Below are 23,447 nucleotides of genomic sequence, written 5' to 3'. Positions count from 1 at the left end.
TTTTTTCAGTCTTTTGACTTTGTTTTATTTGTTCTTGTTGTCTTGAGAGATCATTAGCTTCTAATTGCTCGATTCTAGCCTTTAGGGACTGGTTTTCCTTTTCAATCTGGTCATTTCAAGTGTTCAATTTGCTTATCAGTTCATTTGATTTCTGAGCCTCACTTTCCAATTGCAAGATTCTACCTTTTAAACTGTTATTTTCTTGCCAGATCTCTTCCATTTTCCTCAAAATCTCGGTTTTGAACTCTTCCATAGCTTGTGAGGAGTTTTCCTTATTTGAGGAGGGTCCAGATGCTTGTTTTTTCTCCTCCTCTGTTTGCTCGGTTGTCTGGATTTTCTCTGTGTAAAAGCTGTCGAGTGTTAAAGACTTCTTTTTCTTGTTATTATTCTTTCTCTCTCTCTTCTGAACTTCCTGAGGCTGAGTAGCCATCATTAGCCCAGCAGCTTCTCAGATTTATCCTCGCGCTCAGTGTCTGTTCGCGATCTATTGGCTCCTGAGGTCTGAGTTCTGGTTTTTTCCAAGGTCAAGCCCCCTGGTGGGCCCTCTTGCTTGATCCTCTGCTGGAGGTTTCTTTACAAGTCTCAGGGCGCTGCTTCCACAGTCGTATACCTGTCTGCACTGGTTCCCCACTTAGGCTTTAGTTCCTGGCTGTGTCTGCCTCCACCCACGCCTCTGCTCAGCCGGCACTCTGTGCCCAGCGTCCTGCTCCCCCGCGCGCTCAGATTTCGCGTGCGTTTTTGACTTAATGGGGTCCTAAGTCTTGCTGCTCTCAGGAACAGGTCCCGGAGCTGCCGATGACTCGATGGGTGCCCCAAACTTGCTCTATTTCTTTTTAGCTGGGTTCGGAACTATAGATGAGTGTGGAGGGGGTGGGGGTGGGGCGGTTGCTCAGCCCGCGATTTAGTGAGAGCCCTTTATAGCCTGGAAATGTCTCGATTCCACATACCTTCCATGCTGTGCCCTGTTGTGGGGTTCCTCCGTTCGTCTGGACTTGTTTTTATGTCCCCTTGAGGAGTTTTGTGTGTTTCGGTCAGGAGAGGTTAAGAGCTGCTTCTTACTCTGCTGCCATCTTAACCCGGAACCGGTCATTGATTCTTAATGCCAAAGTCAATAAGAATCAACTGCCATATGTTAGTTAAACAATCTTGTGAGGCCTTGGTCTTATTAAGTATAGAACATTAGTACAGGAGCTAATATTCAACATATTTGAATAATAAGGGAGCATGCTAAAGGTCTTGGGAAGTTCAAATAACTAGATCAGCTATATCTCTAGGTCTTGATGTGGCTGATGTACTATTGATAATGACCTCTGAAAACTGAAGGAGAGTTAGATCAAAAAGAGAGAATGAAAACTACAGACCAATCTCCCTAATGAACATAGATATAAAATCTTAAACTGAATACTAGCAAAAACACTCCAGTAAGTGATCAAGAGGATTATCCACCATGATCAGGTGGGATTTATACCAGGAATACAAGGATGGTTCAACATTAGGGAAACCATCCACATAATTGACCATATCAACTAGCTAACAAACAAAAATCACATGATTATCTCAATAGAAGCTGAAAAAGCCTTTGACAAAATACAGTACCCATTCCTATTTAAAACACTGGAAAATATAAGAATAGAAGGACATTTCCTAAAAATAATAAACAGTATATATCTAAAACCATCAACAAGCATCATATGAAATGGGGATAAATTAGAAGCCTTCCCAGTAAGACCAGGTGTGAAACAAAGATACCCATTATCACCTCTATTATTAAACATCGTACTAGAAACACTAGCAATACTAATTAGACAAGAAAAAGAAATCAAAGGCATTAAAATAGGCAATGAGGAGACTAAGCTATCATTCTTTGCAGATGACATGATGGTCTACTTAAAAAATCCTAGAGAATCAACTAAAAAGCTAGCAGAAATAATCAACAATTTTAGCAAAGTTGCAGGATACAAAATAAATGCATATAAATCATCATCATTTCTATATATTTCCAACACATCATAGCAGCAAGAGGTAGAAAGAGAAACACCATTTAAAATTGCCCTAGACATTATAAAATTCTTGGGAATCTATCTATCAAAACAAACACAGGAATCATATGAACACAACTACAAAACACTTTCCAAACAATTAAAACTAGATCTAAACAATTGGAAAAACATTGATTGCTCAAGGGTAGGATGAGCTAACATAATAAAAATGACCATTCTACCCAAATTAATTAATTTATTTAGTGCCATATCTATCAAACTACTAAAAAACTTCTTTACTGAATTAGAAAAAAACTATAACAAATTTCATTTGGAATAACAAAAGATCAAGAATATCAAGGGAAATAATGAAAAAATGTGAAGGGAGGTGGCCTAGCAGTACCAGATATTAAACTATACTATAAAGCAGCGGTCATCAAAACAATATGGTACTGGCTAAGAGACAGAAGGGAGGAATAGACTTGGGGTAAGAGACATCAGCAAGACAGTGTATGATAAACCCAAAGAGCCCAACTTTTGGGACATGAATCCACTATTTGACAAAAACTGCTGGGAAATTTGGAAAACAATATAGGAGAGAATAGGTTTAGATCAACAACTCACACCATACACCAAGATAAATTCAGAATGGGTGAATGACCTCAATATAAAGAGGGAAACTATAAATAAATTAAGTGAGCATAGAATAGTATACTAGTCAGATTTCTGGGAAAGAGAAGATTTAAAACTAAGCAAGAGTTAGAGAAAATTATAAAATGTAAAATAAATGATTTTAACTATAATAAATTAAAAACCTTTTTACAGGGGCAGCTGGGTAGCTCAGTGGAGTGAGAGTCAGGCCTAGAGACAGCAGGTCCTAGGTTCAAACCCAGCCTCAGCCACTTCCCACCTGTGTGACCCTGGGCAAGTCACGTGACCCCCATTGCCCACCCTTACCAATCTTCCACCTATGAGACAATACACCAAAGTACAAGGGTTAAAAAAAACAAACAAACAAACAAACAAAAAAAACCTTTTTACAAACAAAAACAATGCAACCAACATCAGAAGGGAAATAACAAATTGGGAAAAAATCTTTATAATAAAAAACTTTGACAGGGGTCTAATTACTCAAATATATAAGAAGTTAAATCAATTGTATAAAAAAAATCAAGCCATTCCCCAATCGATAAATGGGCAAGGGATATGAATAGGCAATTTTCAAATAAAGAAATCAAAAGTATCAATGAGCACATGAGAAAGTGTTCTAAATCTCTAATAATTAGAGAAATTCAAATCAAAACAACTCTGAGGTATCACCTCACACCTAGTAGATTGGCTAAAATGATAGTAGGGGGGAGTAATGAATGTTGGAGGGGATGTGGCAAAATTGGGACATTAATGTACTGTTGGTGGAGTTGTAAAGTGATCCAACCATTCTGGATGGCAATTTGGAACTAAGGGCTATAAAAGATTGTCTTCCCTTTGATCCAGCCATACCATTGTTGTGTTTGTACCCCAAAGAGATCATAGATAAATAGACTTGTATGAAAATATTTATAGCCTTGCTTTTTGTGGTGGCAAAAAACTGGAAAATGAGGGAATGCCCTTCTATTGGGGAATGACTAAACAAATTGTGGTATATGGTGGTGATGGAATACTATTGTGCTGGAAGGAATAATAAACTGGGGAGTTCCATGTGAACTGGAAAGACTTCCAGGAATTAATGCAGAGCAAAAAGAACAATACACTGTGGTAAAATCAAATGTAATGGACTTCTATACTAGCAGCAATACAATGATCCATAACAATTCTGAGGGACTTATGGAAAAGAATGCTACCTACATTCAGAGGAAGAACTACAGGAGAGGAAACACAGAAGAAAAGCAACTGCTTGAACACATGGGTTGAAGCGGACATGATTGGGGATGTAGACACTAAACTACCACACCAGTGCAACAATTTGGAAATAAGTCTTGATTGATGACACATGTTAAAACCAGTGGAAATGTGCATCAGCTATGGGGGAGGGGAAGGTCAGGGGGTGAAGGGGAAAGTAAGAACATGAATCATGTAACCATGATAACTTTTCTAAAAAGCAAGAATTATTTTTAAAAAAAGAGTACTTGAGATAGAGTCCAAATAATTGATCTATCAATAAACGTCTTTACTTTTGACATTTCATGCACTATGCTCAGTGCTAGTAGAGATTAAGATAAAAATGGAGCAGGGCAAAATATTTCAGTTTTAATAGTACCATAGTCATAAAGTTGTCCTCAAGTATGTAAAAAAGAATGCAGTTAAAAAAAAGTTTTTCAAAGAAAAAGAGTGTCAGTAGGCAAAAACACAGAAAGAGATACAGACAAACAGAAAGGGGACAGAAATAGGAAGAAAGAGATGAAGGGGAAACAGATACAGACAGAAGAGACAGAAAGAGTATAATAAAGGGAAAGGAGAGAGGGAGACAGAGACAAAGAAAGAAAGAGACAGAAAGACAGACAGGGAGAGAATTTTATGGATTGGTTGCTTGATTGAATCCCAAGTGTCATTGTTAATGGTTTGAGATCAATTTGAAAGGAGGTTTCTAATGTAGTGCTCTATGGATCTTTAAGATTTGACCTTTTTTTTGCTTTTTAATGATATCTTGGATAAGGTCCCAAATGGCATGGTTATCAAATTTGAAGATAACCCAAACCTGGGGAAGTGGGGAAACATAGACAATGCTTCAGTAATAAAATAAGAATGCAACATGATTTTGGCAGCCCAGAACACTGAAAGGAAGTTTAAAGAATGAACGTTAAGTTGGAGTCCTAGTCATTGTGGCTGATTTTAGGGGGAGGAAACAGGGGAAAGGACTTTTTTCAGAGAAGAGACAGCATGGTAAATGATGGTAAAAATAAGCTTTTATTTTGATGGGCTTTAATTTGTACAAATGAAGGAAAATGGCTTCACTGGCAAAAGCTGAGGACCTAAGTTTGGTGGCAAACATGCATTCCGGGTCACAGCCATCAGAGGGACAAGGAGATGACAAGAACTCTGGAGGATAAGGATATGTAGGTATCTGGACTTTGGTTCAGATGATTTTCAGACAGTGGCAGCAGTAAGAAAGAGTACAGTAATTCAGTAAAAGATGCCTTTCTCATTCAGGATCCAGATTATACTGTAGCACTTCTCCAAGTTTTGAGAAGGAACATTTAGTTTATTAAGCACAATAGGGTTGTTAAGAGATATAGATTAGGGTTAGGGAATTTATTGGGTAGTTTAGGGTCTTTAGCAGATATTGCTAATTGGTTTCTTATCTTTGAAAAGTGGGTTGTTTGGGAGTCTGAGGGCTAGTGTTCTATTCCCTCCTTTGTCATTTGACGGCATGACCCTAGGCAAATTATTTAACTTCTCTGAAGCTCAATTTCTTCATCTGTATATTGAGCAGGAAGAGCAGACTAAATAACATCCATGATCTCTGTCAGCTTTAATCTCTAGTTATAAGAAATAGACAGGGAAGTAATAGTAATTAATAGTAATTACTATTACTTAGTATATTAATAATTAGTAATTATTAGTAATACTGTTGTTTTCTGGCATGAGTGATTCTAGATCAAGGGTTGGCAACCTTTTTTGGCTGTGAGAGCCATAAATGCCTGCAGAAGGAGGAGGATGGAGGAAGAAGGCACTGGAATATGGGGCAGGGGCTGAAGGGCCCCCGGGGGCACATCCTGGGGCTCTGCCTGGACTGACCAGTTGGGAGGTGGAGCCAGATATGGCTCTAGAGCCATACATTGCTGACCCCTGTTTTAGATGGAGGACATTCCAGAAAAGGAGCAAGAGAGAGGGAAAGGAAGAGGGAACATGTATAAAGGATAGATAGATGATGATCAGAAAAAACAAGGTTGGCAATTGGACCTGAGATTTCATCCTTATAGGGCCCTCCTAAATGAAGAAATATAGTCTAATAATTTTCTCTGAAATTTACACTCATGCTGAATTTCCTGGACTGGAACAATGAAAGGTTAAGTAACTTGCCCAATGTCACACAGCCAATATGGGTCAGAGATTACTAAAGACAAGGCTGTTTTTATTTCTAATGAGAGTATTATAGCAATGCCTCACTAAGAATGGCTGGGGGAGCCATACCACTGCTGGGTTTATACCCCAAAGAGATCATAGGGAAAAAGACTCGTACAAAAATGTTTATAGCTGTGCTCTTTGTGGTGGCAAAAAATTGGAAAACAAGGGTATGCGCTTCAATTGGGGAATGGCTGAACAAATCATGGTATCTGTTCTTGATGGAATACTATTATGCTCAAAGCAATAATGAACTTGAGGAATTCCATGTGAGATGGAATGACCTCCAGGAATTGATGCAGAGAGAAAGGAGCAAAAACAGGAGAACATTATACACAGAGACTGATACACTGGGGCACAATCAATCTTAATGGATTTCTCTACTACCAGCAATGCAATGATCCAGGACTACTATATGGGACCTATGAGAAAGAATGTTATCCACATTCAGAGGAAGAACTGTGGGAGAAGAAACAAAGAAGAAAAATAACTGGTTGAACACATGGATCCATGGGGATTTGATTGGGGATATAGAGTCTAAACAATCACCCTAATATAATTATCAATATGTTATGTGGCTATTGCCACAGATGGCCTGCCTTAATTTTTTGAAGGACCCCCATGCATTTGATCGTCTTGCATATAGCTTTATCACTTCTGCTAAATCCTCTCTACACCTTTTTAGATAAACCATGTTTGCATGTGAGGAGAGTTCTAAGAACTGGTGTTTTTTTGGCCACTGAAGCAAGGTTGAGGTTGCTTCTTGTCTCAGCTATAAACTCTGCCTTCTCACTAGGGGTGTATAATTCTGATAGGAGCAATTCCATGTCCTCAAATGTTGGGTTGTAAAGTCTTACAGCCCATTTATATTCTTTTATAGACTTATGGGGATTTGTATAGAACTGAGGAAACCTCTGTTTTAAGATCTCTAAATCACCCCCTGAGAAAATTTTGTAGCCTTTAACGTGTATAATGTCCGAGTCAGGTTGTATCACTGTCCTATCAGTAATGGGAAGAATAGTTATAGGAGCTGCTTCAGCCTCTGCAACCTGTTGTTCTTCAGTGTTCTTTTCTGTAGCTTGTTTAATTTCATCTCTCCCTTTTTTGGTGTGATTGCACTCTCAATAATCTCTAGCTGCATGATTGTCTTTGTATCTAGATCCTTTCCTTCCCTAATCTGCTTGTTTATCTCACTTAAGTACTTCATGTGCTTGACTAATTGCTCCAAAACCAGGTTTGTTATTTCTGTTCTCCCAAAGGTAAATGCCAAAACTTTCCTCAATATCATCAGGGCCCCATATAAAGTTGCAGCCATGGCTATCCCCAATGGCACATATGCCAAAGCATCACCCACTGATATAGTTAACCACATGTAAGTATCATATATTTCTATCATTTGTTTGAAAAATTGGGGAACCATTATCAGCCAAAAGGTAGCACAAGCCAGCCAAATCCCATATATCAGCACCCCAGAGCACCCCAGTGTGACAATGGCCCTGTCGATGAAGCTGGCCTTACTGATCACTTCTCACTCAGGTTCTGAAATAAAAATCCTAGGCTGGCTGGCCAAAACTGTTATGTTGATCTTAACAGAGATATTTGGGAAGCTGAAGAGATGGCCTGAAACTAAAAACCTGTAGGACTCACTCCTCTCTCTCTCTCTCTTACACATACACACACACACACACACACACGCACAAGCACATGCTTGAGTGAGTAGGGAGGGGTAGGTACTCCTTACTCTCACCCCTCCCACAAAGAAGTTGGAATTAATTGAAAACGGAGGCAGGACTGATAATTTCTGGGAAGGCTAGGCAAAGTTATTCTCCTTAAGATGTTGTTCACTTTCTCAACTTATTTCCCCACAGGTTTGACCAAGGGACAATAGGAGAAGCTTGATGTCTTATAGTTATCAGGAACAGACGAATGTAATTTGTATGGGCCAGACGGCTGAAGGAAACTTAGCTGAAGTTGGCTATAAGTATTCCCAGAATAATAAAGAGGCACTGCTCCCAAACGATCTAGGTTTATTGATAAAAATGAGGAAGGGAAGGTAGGGAGGTTTTCAGGGATTAGGAAAAGATCTGGGAAACCCTGAACTGTTAGATAAAAACAGCCCCCCCCCCCAGGAGGAAGTGGCAGACCTTTTAACTAGCTTGCCCTCAGAGCCTATAATTATCACTTCTAATATCTAATATAGCTAAATGGTAACAAAAATGTTATAGCAGGAAAGGTCTAATTCAGCTAAACAAGCAAACTGCAAAGAAGAACCAAAATGGCTATTGCCATAGATGGCCTCCAAAGCAATCCCAAAACCAGGAACAGCAAGCAGAGAGATCTGCTCACCTCAAACCCCAGGAACCAACTATCCAACTGCTTTCAAATTGTCTCCTTACCCAGAATTCTCCATGGGGGTCCCCTGGAATTCAGGGTGAGGCTTGACCCTGTATCTTGCAGGAATTCCATCCTGCCATTTTCCATGTTATGCAATAACATGGAAATAGGTCTTGATCAATAAAAAATAAATAAAATGCAGTTGAGAAACGTTTAACAAAATAAATGAAAATAATAGAACATTAAAAAAAAAACGATGGCTGGGGTTGACAATGGATTAAGTGTCTGGACTTGAGTTCAAATCTGATATAACTCCTGGGCAAGTCAATTAACCCTGTTTGCCTCAATTTCCTTATCTTTTAAATGAGCTAGAAGAGAAAATGGCGAACTATTCTGGTATCTTTCCCAAGAAAACCCCGAATGGGATCAGGAGGACTTGGATTTGATTGAAGTGACTGAAAAATAATGCCTCCTTCATTAATAAGGACCTTATTAATTTGGATAGATAATTTGGACAGAGTGGACTGGGATGTACTTTCAGCCTTGAAAAATGGATTAAGAAACAAACTAAAGAAAGTGGAAACAAACCAGTAAGAAACCATTTCATGGAGGAGGCTTAAGTTATTTATCAGAACAAGCTGTTTTCAAACACTTTGGAGAATCCACTTCATATCATTCTATTTCATCTTAATTAATGACTGCTTTTCACACCTTAATTAGATATATTCACCAACCAACACACTTTAAGCTTCTGTTAGGTTTGTTTAAATTGTTGCATATGAACTTGAATGTGAGCCTCATCCCTAACATGCAATATCTTTGAAACGAAAAACAAATAGATATGCATACACATGCATATTGAAAAATCACAGATTATAGGCCCTGTCTTTTTTAAAATTTTTATTTATTTAATTTAAAATATTTTTCCATGGTTACATGATTCATGTTCTTTCTCTCCCCGCTCCATCCCCCTCCCAAAGCCAACAAGCAATTCCACTGGATTTTATATGTATCATTGATCTAGACCTTTTTCCATATTATTAATATTTTCAAGAGTGATCATTTAGAGTTATAGGCTCTGTCTTGATATGTGAAAGGTTGGGGAAAAGGAGAGAGAGTGTTCTTTGATAGGGTATCAAGTCAAAATAGTAGGGTGAAATAACACAATTCCTTTTCTGTAGAACACATTCCTTGATCCATTCCTTTAGCACAGGGGTCAGCAACGTATGGCTCTTGAGCCATATCTGGCTCTTTTGAGGGCCAGATATGGCTTTCTGCAGGAGCCATAAAGTCCATTTTTTTTTCAGGCACTGTTACAGGAGCACGCACTGTGAGCACTTTACGGCTCTCACGAAATTAGATTTTAAAAAATGTGGCATTTATGGCTCTCACGGCCAAAAGGGTTGCCGACCCCTGCTTTTGAGTGTCTTTCGCACAAACTGGAATGAATTAGTGGAACTCAATCATATATAAATATGGTTTGAGAGATGATTCATTGAATTCTTAACATGGAATCAGGAGGAACTGAATTCAAATCCCAATTCTGGCCACTGATCTTACTAGCTCTGTGTCCATGGGCAAGTCTCATAACCTCTCAGAACCTCAGTTTTATCATTTGTGAAATAGAAATCATATTGGTCTCCAGCACTAAACAAAATGTTAAAGCATTATATCATCATCTTCATTACCTATTCAGTGTTTCTATATGCAAGGAGCTACCTGGAATTTAACCATTTGCGCCATAAATACTTCTTGCGTTCCCCATCCATCTATTCCACCTTTTCCCATAATCAAATATATTAAACAGCTGGGCTTCTGATAGGAAATTCCAATAAATTCTAAGATACTCTTTTTTTTAACCCTTACCTTCAGTCTTTGAATCAATACTATATATTGACTCCAAGACCTAAGAACCATGAGGGCTAAGCAATGGGGATTAAGTTACTTGCCTAGGGCCATGCAGCAAGGCAGTTATGAGAGGCCAGATTTAATTCTATGATTCCCCCAGTCTGGACCTGGCTCTCAATCCACTGAGTCACCTACCTGATCCCTGTTCAGATACTACTATTAAAGACTACAAGATCTCATCATCAATATTAAGCCAGAGAAGATTTTTGTAACATAAAAAATAGGATAGTACACAACAAATGCCCCCATGATCCCATCAGCACATGGCTATCAACTTTAATACTAGAAGACACCATTACTTGTATTTATTTGAAAATCTTTATTTAATTAATTAATTTAGAATATTTTTCCATGGTTACATGACTCATTTTCTTTCCCTCCTCTCCCGTAGCCAACAAGCAATTCCCCTCCTGTAGCCAACAAGCAATTCCCCTGGGTTTTACATGAAGACACCACTTCTTAAAGGATGGAGGCTGATGTTTTATCCCTACTATCAGAGGGTCTTCCCAGTAAGGGAAGTCAAAGAATCAATGGTTCCCCACCAGTTCATTTTTGGTTGGCACTGCTGAATATTCTTAGTTATTTATTCATGCTGAAAGGATTGCTATCATGCCTCAGAAATCTACCTTTAAAGTGCAGTAGAACTCTGGTAACTCTGCACTATCATTTCAGCTTGGGGCAAAGGAGCATAGCTCATTGTGAAGATGGTCCTTTGTGCCATAGCAAAAGGATGCTGAGGTGGATTAACCTGCTGGACTAGATTGCACTGTTGAATTTTAATAGGAAAATCTGTGCTTGGCCCTTTTCTCCAATGGGACTCCCTGCTACCCTCGAAACCAAGAGAATTTGATGGTAAAGACAGAACAAGCTCTTATCATCTGAGCATGTCAAATCAGAGAATCTTCATTTTGATTTCTCCTTTTATGCGGTGTGCATTACATCCACACTGTATTTTAGAGTGACAAACTGAGCCTCATTCTCCTTTCAATTTTCTTGCCTTTCCAGTTAATTGACTTTCGGTCTTGGCAATATTTAATGATGTTGTTTATTGAGAGTTCATTTGGGATTTTGATTACAATATTTTGTCTCGTGTCCTTTTTTCCTGTCTCACATTTGTACCTCTTAGTGATAGTACCGCACTTAAGTCAGTGTAGCATCTTGTAGGGTGGTCTACATGCATCATATATGCCCATGACAATTCATTCTTACAACTATCTGAGGCAAAGAATGTGAAGATTGTCAGCTCCATGTTGTAGGTGAAGAAACAGATTTTGAGGATTTAATGGACTCTTTAGGTTCTCAAGATATAGGATAAAGCTTGGCACAAAGCAGTTGCTTAATGAATTTTTGTTGACTAACTCATTGATTCATCTGAGTTGAAACAGTAATTAGTGGTTGAATATGGGCTCTAGAGAGTCTAGTTCCTTCACCCACATAATATACCACCTTCCTTAATCAATAAAGTAACAGATATGATTGGATTTCAGATTAAATGGAAATATAACACTTCTTTTCAAAGATTTAAATATGATTTTTAATTTTTAAATGTAGAAAATTCAGGGTCATGCGTGTGGTTATGAGTCTTGGACCTTTCAAGGTGGATTTAATTTTTGAAAAGATCTTAAAATCATTCAAAAATATGCCTGATGAGGAAGGTAGATGGTCAAACTAGGGAATTCTGCAAGGGAAAAAACTGTAAACATAAAGTGAGGTCTATTTTCTGGTATGGTTTGTAATCTGACTCTGAAGACACCCTCTAAGGATGGGTCTTTCAAATGTGTTAAGCAATGGAATCTACATTAGTACATAAGCATTACCGCATCTTCTACCAAGGTGACTCTTTGGAATGGGAGAGTTCTCCTAAGTAAGTGACCTAAAAGCAAGAACTTTCATTTTTGCATCAGTATCCCCCAGGACCTAGAAGAATGTCTGGCTCTCCAGAAGTGCTTTAATACATGATGAATAGTTGAAGGAGTCACTTAATACACAAGTTCTAAGCTATTTGTTATTTCATCCCACCTTATATCCTAAAGCTTTCATTATTTAAAAAATCCTTCTCACCCATTCTCTCTGGATGACTTTGGGTAGGCTGGTTCATTTCTTTGGAATTGTTTCCTTGACAGTAAAATGAGGTAGATGGATTAGAGCTGGTGCTCTTAAATTTTTTTTTATTTTTTGCATTATGAATTCCTTCGGCAGTCTGGTTAAGGCTATAGATTTTATATGAATAAGGCAAAGTGCATATAATGCAAAGAAAAACAACTTATTGAAACATAGTTATCAACATATTTAAAAAATCATGAACTCCCTAAAATATAGCAAACAATCACTTAAGGGTCCATGGACTCCAGGATAAGAATCCTTGGAATAAATGGACTCAATTCCCTTCTAGCTATAATCTGAGAGCTATGATTTGCCTCTTCATCTTCCCACTTCTTATTCTTCATAATAGCCATGAGGCAGAAGAACTATGGACTCCAATGCTGTACTTTCAATTATTAGACCTCAAACCTTGGGTTAAAGTGAAAGTGATTTGTTATAGTACCTAGATAATTTAGAATTGGTCTTTTAACTTAGCAAGAATTCAGTTAATTCTTTGTTTTGCCCACAACATTGTCTCTCAACACTAACTGAATTTTAAGGTGCTATAAGCAAACTCTTTTAATTTCTCAAAAGAAGAACGTGTGTCAATGTTTGTTTGTGACTCTTCAAGTGTGACATGAAAGAAAATGACAGTTTTCTTACCACCCTGATATTTCCTGACTCTTGGGTTTATGTATTAATAGACCTTAATAGATGAAGATTTTCAAGGAGGCTGAGTGTGTCACACTATGTGCCATTTTGAGTGTTACAAATTCATTTTTTTTTTGCTAGAATGAGAAGCAAACATTTCTAAGACAGGTAGTCAATCTTCTAAAAGAGAGAAGAATTACATGCAAACCTAAATCCCAATAGAGATCTATGCCCATCTTCTCACAGTGGCCCTGGACAGAGCCCCAGGGCACTCCACAGACAGAAAAGAAATTTCTAAGACAAAAAAGAAAGAGAAGCAAAATCTGCCTTAAGATACAGACAGCAAGCTCCCATTGAAGTCTGGGGGGAAGAACTGCGCCTTGGGTCTGTCATAAAAGATTTATTCTTATTTGAATTCTAAGCCATCTCTACAATAGGAGTGTGTCTGTGAATGTGTGTGTGTGTGTGTGTGTGTGTGTGTGTGTGTTTCTGGATAGATAACACTGTAAGTCAGGTTCTCTCTAGAAGCTATATTTTTAGTTAGTTACTAGATATTTGAACTTCTGTGTAGATTTAGTCATCACTTGTGAAATTCACCTAATTATCATTGATCGACATGATTGATGGGGCCCTATTGGTTCATTTAGAATGTGCAAAATGTGTCATCTCTTTCTTCTTTATGGGTCTATTGGTATTTCTTGTAGCAAGGTCTATAGGATATAGCTTTTTAAAATTGCTTTAGAAATAGCAATTTTTGGTGTTTATGACATTAGAGTGAGAGAGAGAGAGATTAGACTACACTATTTCATTTAAGACCAATAAACACACATTTGCAAAGCACATGATGGAAAAAGGAGAGTAATATTCATAAATGATTAGTGTCCCTCCCAAGTGAAATTAAAATTCCATTGACTAAACTGGATAATGTAAAGAACAACTGACATAGAGGCTTTGGGACTCTCTGCCATTCATAGTATTTTGAAATTGCTGTGTTCTGCATTTCAGTTCATCATTCTATCCTTTGGGTGTGGTTAAAAAGAACATTAGATTGTGATAGATTATAAATTGTATGGAGAAAGGAATTGTGTTGGATTTTTCCCCGTCTGTAAAAAGGTGTATCTGTGAATGGGTCCCCTCTTACCTTGAGATTTATGATGGAGAAAGAGCTTTACATAATTGGGGAAAAGGGTAATTAATGGGGAACAATTACAATGAATTGTTGAGTAATCTGTGTGTCTCATTTTGAGACTCTAACCTGGCAGGGGACTGCACTTAGGCCAAGGGTAGGACACAATATCTATATAGTAATAATACAAATTAAAATATGTTAAATTCATTTATTTTTCTGATGGTAAATTCAGTGCAAAATTTTAATTTCAGAGCTTAACAGTTATAAATGCTCATATACATTTAGTCAATCAAGAACCAAACCTCAGTCTAAGTCACTGCATTTACACACTGAAACAAAAAAGTATGACTCATGAAAAAAAATGTTCTTGGGCTTCTTCATCTTTAGGAAATAATTAATGATGTTAAGCTATCTTGCACACTGAACATCATAAATTTCAAAGTCAGTATTTTGTATTACTGGTTTTATTAACTTTTTACAATGCACCTATAGTTGAAAATTCCAAGAAAAACACAGTGAGTGTGTGAAGATGACTGTAGTTCTTCACTCTTTCACAATTGCATACAGAAATCCATATTACAATGAAGACCATTCATTGCCTCACCATTAAGAGCTTTTGACACTGAACACTACCTCTTGGATCAGGGGTTGGCAACCTTTTTGGCCATGAGAGCCATAAACGCCACATTTTTAAAAATGTAATTTCGTGAGAGCCGTACAGTGCTCACAGTTCGCGCTCCTGTAACAGTGCCTGAAAAAAAACCAAAAAACGAAAAAACTGACTTTATGGCTCCTGCAGGAAGAGCCATAGTTGGCCCTCAAAAGAGCCAGATATGGCTCGAGAGCCATACGTTGCTGACCCCTGTCTTGGATGATGTTCATCAACCTCCTAAACTTCTCCACTATAATGGCACCTTCTTTCTTGATGTGGACCAAAGCCCACCAGTTCTACCTCATCCATTTCTTCAGTCTCCTCAACTTCCTTTCTTTCAGGCAATAACGTTTCTAACAAAGATAGCTTATCTGATGAAAGAAGGCCATTCTTTGGGAAATTTACTATGAATTTAATTATTAGAATTCCTTTCTTATAGGGTCAGTGATAAATTGACATGCCTTCATCCAGCACACATTTGATATCTTCATGCCTGGCAATGTGACCAGGATGGGAACTAATGGCTATAAGTCTACTATCAAGAGTTGATGTTGGTTTCTGAAAGTCACATAACACTTCAACCAACTGAATGTCACTCACATGAAAAGGTTCTTACCTTATTGTGTAAAATATAGGATTGTCTTTCTGATCCAAAACAATGATAATTTTTCTTGGCTCAAGCCCTGGCTCTTGATCACCTTCACCATGGAATGTTGTCTTCTGCCCATCTTTCATGCCTTTATCAATTTGAACATCCAGAATTTTTTCCCTACCATTACAGCTTTTACATTTATCTTTGGGGCTGATTCTTTTTCTCCCATGCCCTTGGCATTCCATGCAAACTGATTGAATTTGCTGAACCTTTCCAGGTCCTATTTAATGAATTCTTATTTGCATTCCAGTACCTCTGCAACTAGGATTACATTCTACAGCTCTTTCTTACCAATTTGTCCTTTCCATTTATCACAGAATACATTCTTTTGCAAAGCCAATTTTCTTGTTGCACCATTATATAGATCTTCTAAAGTCAACAACAACTGATGACCATCATTTTTATCTCAATGTTCCCTTTGCATTCTTCCACTTCCTTCAAAAAACATATCAAAGGGGGCAGCTGGGTAGCTCAGTGGAGTGAGAGTCAGGCCTAGAGACAGGAGGTCCTAGGTTCAAACCCGGCCTCAGCCACTTCCCAGCTGTGTGACCCTGGGCAAGTCACTTGACCCCCATTGCCCACCCTTACCAATCTTCCACCTATGAGACAATACACCAAAGTACAAGGGTTTAAAAAAATAAATAAATAAAACATATCAAAAAAATCCTTTGGAGAACCAAAGCCACCACCAGAACCATCCTCTTTAATGGCTTGTTCTCCACCTTTGTCTTATAAGTTGCCTTTCTTTGTATCAGAAAGTACTTTGTAAGCTTGAAAAATCTGCTTGAACTTTTCTCCTTCATTTGGAATCTTATCTCTGGTAATATTTCAAGGCTAGTTTTCTATATGCTTCTTAGTTCTTCCTGGTAGGCATTGGGTTTTACCTCGAAACCATCATCATAAATATTGAAACATCCATATCTATATTGGGATGAAAAGAGACCATCCAGGAATCCCTTGGGATGTTGGGGGAGCAAGTGGAAGAAAGAGAAGAGGGCAGGGTTGGTGGGGGTCTTGTTCACTGAAATATGTCAATGATCTGTCTGGTTGTTGTTGTAGAAGTGAGATACCAAGATTGTGCTGCACACCGCTCTCTGTGCAAAATCTCTCTTACCTCTTTGCACCCATTATCACCTTTCCTTATAACAGCATAGAGCTGGGCAGCAGCAGCTGCTACCCTCCACTTCTCACCAAGTTTTTAGGGAAGTTCTGTGAATTTGGAGTATTCCATTTCTTTTCTTTACTACCTGTGTGAACTGGAGGGAGTGAATTCACCTCTCTGGGATGAAATGACCTCATTTGTAAAAAGAAAATGTTGGACTAACTTTTAAATTCTCTCCAGCTTTAAATATATCATTCTGTGACTTCATCTGAAATAGAGACTCTTATCAGCTGAAGAAATCCAGAAAGACTACATGGAAATGGTAGCTTGTAAACTGAGTGTTGAGGAATGACTTTGTGGATGGTTATAAATAGAAAACAGGGATGAAGTGAATTCTAGTTTTGGTGGAATGGGTGGAGTAAAGTGAGGTTTTGAAGCATTCATGTATGAGATGTGAATATTAAAGAGCTCCACTTAAAATAATACCATTGGGCAATTAGGCAGCAAAAAGTGTTAAAAGATCAACTTGTACAGGCAATTTGGACCTGGATTGAAGGAAGGCTCAAATATCAGCTAAGGGATTTGAAATGTATCTATAGGAGATAACTAGGTCACACAGTAGATCGAGCTTGAGTAGACCTGGGTACAAATCCTGGCTCAGACATTTCCTAGCTGTGTGATGTGGGTGAGTCACTTAACTCTGATTGCCTAACCCTTCCCTCCCTTCTGCTTTAGAGCTTACACTGACAGAAGGAAAGGTTTTTTAAAAAAGAAAAGAAATGTATCTGAAGGCAATTCCTTTCAAGCTATTTGCTTTTGGCATGTATTTGTAGGCATATTGATATGTTTTTGACTGTATTAAGTGCCTGATCAATGCTAATTTACAGGACTTGAGATTATTCTCAAACTTCATTTTTATTACATTTTACTTCATGTCAATGTTCTTTATGAAACTGCAAATGATTATCTATCTGTTTTAGCCTCTCATGCCATAGGATTTGGGCTAGCATAACTTATAGAACAATGGAATTTCAGAGGCATCAAATTTCTTTAGAAATATCGACTCCTTATTTTAGAGATGAGAAAATGAGGAAATTGGAACACTTAATTGACATCCCAAAGCCATATAAGCTGATTAGAAGCAGAGCTGGGACCACAAACCAACTCTCTGAACTATTAGTTCTGTGCTTTTCCCCCCATATCAGGCTATTTCTTTCCTCTTTGAAATGAAATTTATGACTACCATTCTAGGAAATGACCTGCTTAAATTTTGAACACTGCTACTGGGATTCCAAGTCCCCACCTCCAAGTCTGGTACCAAATATGCTTTTGCAGAGCCTGTTCTTGAGGTTGACCATGATCTATTGTGGTGAGATTAGTACTTTCAGGCTGCTTTTGACACCAGGATTCTCCAGTGATACAGCCATGGGCATCGCCCCAGGCACTGACCTAGCATGCAAGGTAAAAGGAATGTCTGCAAAGTCTCAGGGAATAGTAAACCTTTTGAGGTAGTGGATACTTTTAAGAGACATCAGGTATTATTAGTGAGGAATTTTGGGACTGGCTTAAAAAGAGAAGAAAAACAGATGTTAATATCACTCGGGGAAAAGGAGAAGAAACACTATGAAAAAAAGTATGGTATAATGGAGGGGTGGTCCAATACCATGACCAAGTAGCTGAGATAACAAAGTTGGACAAAACTGCTTTTGCCACCTCCCATCTTGGCTCCATGTCATCTTTTGGGGGTCATGGCGCCCACCAAAGCCTCCCACCAGGATTGAATTCATAGGGCAGCCTTCATCTTTCTCTCTCTTTTCCTCATGACTCATTTCTCTTTTAAGATTTATCTACCTATGTCCTAGCCCTTCAAAAGAGAATTAGAGACAGACAGTAATATAAAGGGAATCTTGGGAATAAATACACCCTTTTGTATTCATCTGTCTTGTTCTCGGTTACACAACTGTACTACAACTAGAATTTGGAGAAACTTTTCCTTTAAAGTAAAGAAGTTCTTCCAATGTTGGCAATTCCAGGCACTTTGGAGTAATGATGGACTTTTGGGACCTTTTCAATCATAGCATACACTTATCCATTTAGAATTATTAAAGATCTTACAAAAAAATACTATCCAAAATCCTTATTTTACCGATAAAGAAGTAGAGTTCAAGAAAAGTAAAACATATCATTCATGTTATATAGTTAATAATTGAAATACTCAGAATTTAGATTTGAAACAAGATCTAGAACTCTTATGAGAACATCATAATGCATGCTGATGACAGGTTTATTCTGCTAATATATATGACTAGTCTTTGGAGTAGAAAGTCTTAGTGGAGACCCAGAAATGCTTCAGTTTTCCTTTATACATTCATAAGATCACATTTGTTGATAAGGAAGACATCTTTCAGGGCATATATTTGAACTCCTTCATTTTTTATGATAAAATGATGACTCGTTTTACAGATGCGGAAACTGAGTCTAAAGGAAGTTGTGTAACTTGCTTAAGTGACAGAGCTGGGATCAAACTCAGGTCCTCTGTCTCCAAATCCAGTGGGTTTTTTCCCCTTACTTTATTTCCCAAAAGGACACCGAGGTTTGAACTTTCAAGTGTAAAGAAGGCATGGCAACTCTTTGACTATAAAAATCAAGAAATAGTGTGCTATAGTAGGTAGCTCTGTTACCTCAGGCAAATCACTTACCCCTGCTTGCCTTAGTTTCCTCAACTGTAAAATGAGATGGAGAAGGAAATGGTAACCCCCTCAAATATTTTGGCCAACAAAACCCCCAAACCCCATTAAAGTTGTATCATTACTGGTTACTTTTAGCTCTAGATTTATGGTTCTAAGATTCAATGGTCTCATCCAACCTCCTCATGAGGAATCAAGGCCTCAAGAAAATACAATGAGCTCATTAAGTTTCCACAACTAATTATTCACAGAATTCAGGGAATTTTGTTTTTCAATTTGGGGTCTTAGAACCTTCTAGTTTCTTTTTTGTACTTTGAATCCTCTAACTTGTCTCAGTTGATACCTGAAAAGAAATGAATTCTAAAATATACCTAACAATTGATAATCCATCCTTTTCTTAAGAACTTTCAATATGGAAGAGCCCTGTACCTACATAGGCATCCAAGTCCATTTAGGAACAATTCTGATTGTTAGGGAACTTTTCTTAAAAACTGAAGCTAAATTTGTCTCCTTGTCATTTCTACCCATTGCTCTTGTTTTTGCCCTTGGGGACTTGATAGAACATTTCAAATATTCTTATAACTGACAACCCTTGAAAAAGCCTGTGTTTCTCCTCACCTTCAAGCTGAGGACTTTCTGCATGTTAGGCAAATGTCATAGCCTCTACCCTGGGGAAACCAGATTTGTGGCAGATATAGCTCAGGACTTTGGACTGCCAAGAGAATGTTCAATCCTCTGAGGACTCCAGAGAGTACCTTTGGCAGGCAGAAGTCTCTAGATGTTTGTTGCCACAGCTAAATCTCCCCTTTGACTTTTTTCACCATATATGTTCTCAAGCTGCTTCTATTTTTAAAATACAATATAACTCCTGATTGTAACTCAACATCATTTTCATGAGGTTTATACACTCTATGGGCTCAGGTGTGATTTTCTTAGGAAACCACAGGAATGCAGAACCCATTTTTTTAGACAGAATTATTTCTTCACTCACCATTCTATATTGGTTTAATATATTTTTTTTCTAAAATATACTCTCTCCCATAATCCCTATTCCATTATTTTCTGGCAAAACAAGAAGGTACTAGTAGCCATGTAAATACTGAATGAAATGGAGACTAAAATTGATTCTCAGAGCAGCATCTTTCAAAATGTTGTACTATGTGATGTGGATACAAAGATAAACAAGACACCTCCATTTTTGTCTTCAAAGATCTTACAACTTCTTAAGTGGCATGTACCCAGATTTGTATAAATCAAAGCAACTTGAGGTAGTATATGTTAGATCAGGTGAGCTACCAGATAAGATCAAATGGAATCATACCAAGAGTTGAGTGGAGGGGTTCTTTCTTCAAAAGGTGCACTTCGTATTCTATGATGGAAAAAAAAAGAGGTTAGAATAGACAAAGGCATAGTGAATTTCTTAGTTTTCAAGGAAGGGAATCAAACCTGTCTCTGACTCAAAACTCCAAATTCTTAGACTGATAAAATAAGGGAAGGTGCCCCAGCTGGAGAGATGAAAGAAAGGTTGAAATAATTCTTTTATTAGGGGATGGGAAATATTTTATCTGGACCCTTTATTTTTTGGGTTCCAACACTATACTTGGCAGGGGTGAGGGGAAGGAGTATTTGTAAAAAAATTAATCAATCAATCAATTAATTAATTAATTTAGAATATTTTTACATGGCTACATGATTAATATTCTTTCCCAACCCTCCTCCCTCTCCTTTCCTGTAGCCAACAAGCAATTCAACTGGGTTTTATGGGAATGAGTATTTGGAGAAGGTAGTACTTAATATTCTTCTGTAATAAAAGAATAATAATTCTTACAAAAGAATATTGTAACCCATCCATTTTCCTGGGAGGAGATGAATAAACTGAAGTTTGGTAAAGTAACCAACCCAGACGAAAAGATCCTATTCCAGGTAACCAGTGGAGCGAAATCATTTAAACTTTATACTAGCCCAGTATTCTACCCAAGGTAGGTGCTTAATACATGCTTGTGGTGTTATGTAGAGATGACAGCATGGAATCCCAGCAAAATACAGGGTCAGCCTCACCCAAAGTTCTCCAGGGGGGTCCCCTGGAATTCTGGGCGAGTCTGACCCTGTATTTTGCAGGGATTCCATGCTGCCATCTCTACATAACAGTGGCTATCTCTGACAGGCCATATTCTTTTCCAGTGGTAGGGCTACTGACTACCAGGAGTCTAATATTTGAGAGGCATCTAGAATACAAGTCTATAAATCAGAAAATGTGAGTCTAATTCCATCATTTATGTTTTGCATGAACCTCGGTAAGTTACTCTCACTTTCTTCTTCTATCACATGGGTCTAATGTCATCTACCCCATCCACTTTGAGTCCTCACCTCTGTATTTATGAAAATGAACCTATATTGATTTTAATAATCATAGAGTTTGTGAGCAATGAACCCAAATTATATGGGGGGATTATGGGAGGGAACAAATATGCTTATGAAAATTGATTAGAGAAGGAAATGGCAAACCACTCCAGTATCTTTGTCAAGGAAACCCCAATTAGAGTCACAGAGTTGGACACAAAAGGAAAAGACCGAAAACACAAAAAATATAAATTGGCACCTGGTCATAAACTCAGAGGGTTGCTTTTGTTCTGTTGTACCTGACTCTTCACGACCCTGTGGGACATACTGTCCATGGAGTTTTCTTGGTAGAAGTACAGGAATGGTTTGCCATTCCCTTCTCCAATGGATGAAGGCAAACGGAGATTAAATGACTTGCCCAGGGTCACAGAGCAAAACATTCAGGGTGGGAAAGAAGATGGAGAATGGGTAGTCTTTTCCAGAAAGAGGTAGAACACAGAAGCATAGTATTTTGCTTCTATCTGACCACAAGGTTGGTTAAAGAATGGTTGAACTACCTAAGGCAGGACTTATTGTATGACTCAGCAAGGTCAGCCAGTGAACTATAGCAAAGTCATCTGGGTATGAGCAAAACTGTTGCTCACTGTTGGTCCTTGATTGGTTCCGTGAATGGTCTTTCTATATGTTCAATATATCTGTATAATTAGAAAACTCATGGAAAACTGACATATTAGTATCAGGAGTACTTTCATAGAAGTCTGCTTCAAATAATTAGTTGTGAGATGCAGGGAGGGAGGAAAACAAGCTTTTATGAAGCACTACTATATGCCAGTCACAAGGCAATTACCCTTTTTCAACCTCAGTTTTCTCATCTGTAAAATGGAATAATAATGGCAGAGTGGTAAAATGAGATAATCTATGAAAATTACTTTTCAAACCTTAAAGTACAGTATAGATGTCAATGACTCCTCAAAGACTCTGAGTGAGGCATGATGGACATTTTTATAGTAATGAAGAAAGGACAGGGCAAAATCTTTAACGACACAAGTGTGTCCTCTCATTGGCTGGACATTTTAATGAGAAGGTGGGATGAGTGTCATCTTAGCTCATTAATTCATTGGGAGAGGAGGTCAATTCTTAGGTGATGGAATTCATCAGCAGACATGGGAGTTGCTCTAACAGTTTTAATTGGATGAGATTAACTTTGAGGTTAATTAACTTTCTCTAGGAAATGGCTAATGAATGGAGTTACAAAGGTGGGAGTACAAGTCACAATATTACAATGGAGTTACAAGTCATAAGAGTAGAATGGTGACCCAAATTATCTGAGATTACTTGAATGAATTTGTAAGAGTGAGGAATTTAGGCATATAGAGAAAAAGAAAATATTAAATCTATGCTAGCTTGATCTGGTCTTAGCAAAACAAAATGAAAATCAATTTTTAATTTCACTATCTAATCTAACTCTCAGGTGTTTGGGAATCCAAAGAGAGACCAAGACTTAAAAGGCTATGTCAATGTTACATATTACTTTTATCATCATCATCATCACCATCATCATCACATGATGATTTCCATTTCCTATTTTTTTGTGATTATACAGGCTTACCTTCAATCCCTTAAGGTACTCCCCTCATCAACTCAACTTTTTCAAATCCCTACATTTCCTTTAAAGCTCAGCTCAAGTGTCATCACCTGCATGAGACCATTTTATCATTCAACCAGTTATTAAGACTTCATCCTCCCAAAATTATCTTATATTTAATTTATATGCAGTTTGCCTTTACTTGCATAGTAACTATATATATATATATATATATATATATATATATATATATATATATATATATATATATATATATATATATA

The 23,447-nt window shown here is 37.7% G+C and overlaps 1 pseudogene; it reads right to left on the bottom strand.

Annotated features, from left to right (window-relative positions):
- LOC123247156 overlaps positions 1 to 23,447 on the bottom strand; it is a 168,781-nt pseudogene that overhangs the window by 92,017 nt on the left and 53,317 nt on the right.

The sequence above is a fragment of the Gracilinanus agilis genome, chromosome 1, assembly GCF_016433145.1.
Source record: "Gracilinanus agilis isolate LMUSP501 chromosome 1, AgileGrace, whole genome shotgun sequence".
Taxonomy (NCBI): Eukaryota; Metazoa; Chordata; class Mammalia; order Didelphimorphia; family Didelphidae; genus Gracilinanus; species Gracilinanus agilis.
The sequence above is the reverse complement of the archived record's forward strand: the minus strand, read 5'-3'. Positions and strand labels throughout refer to the sequence as shown.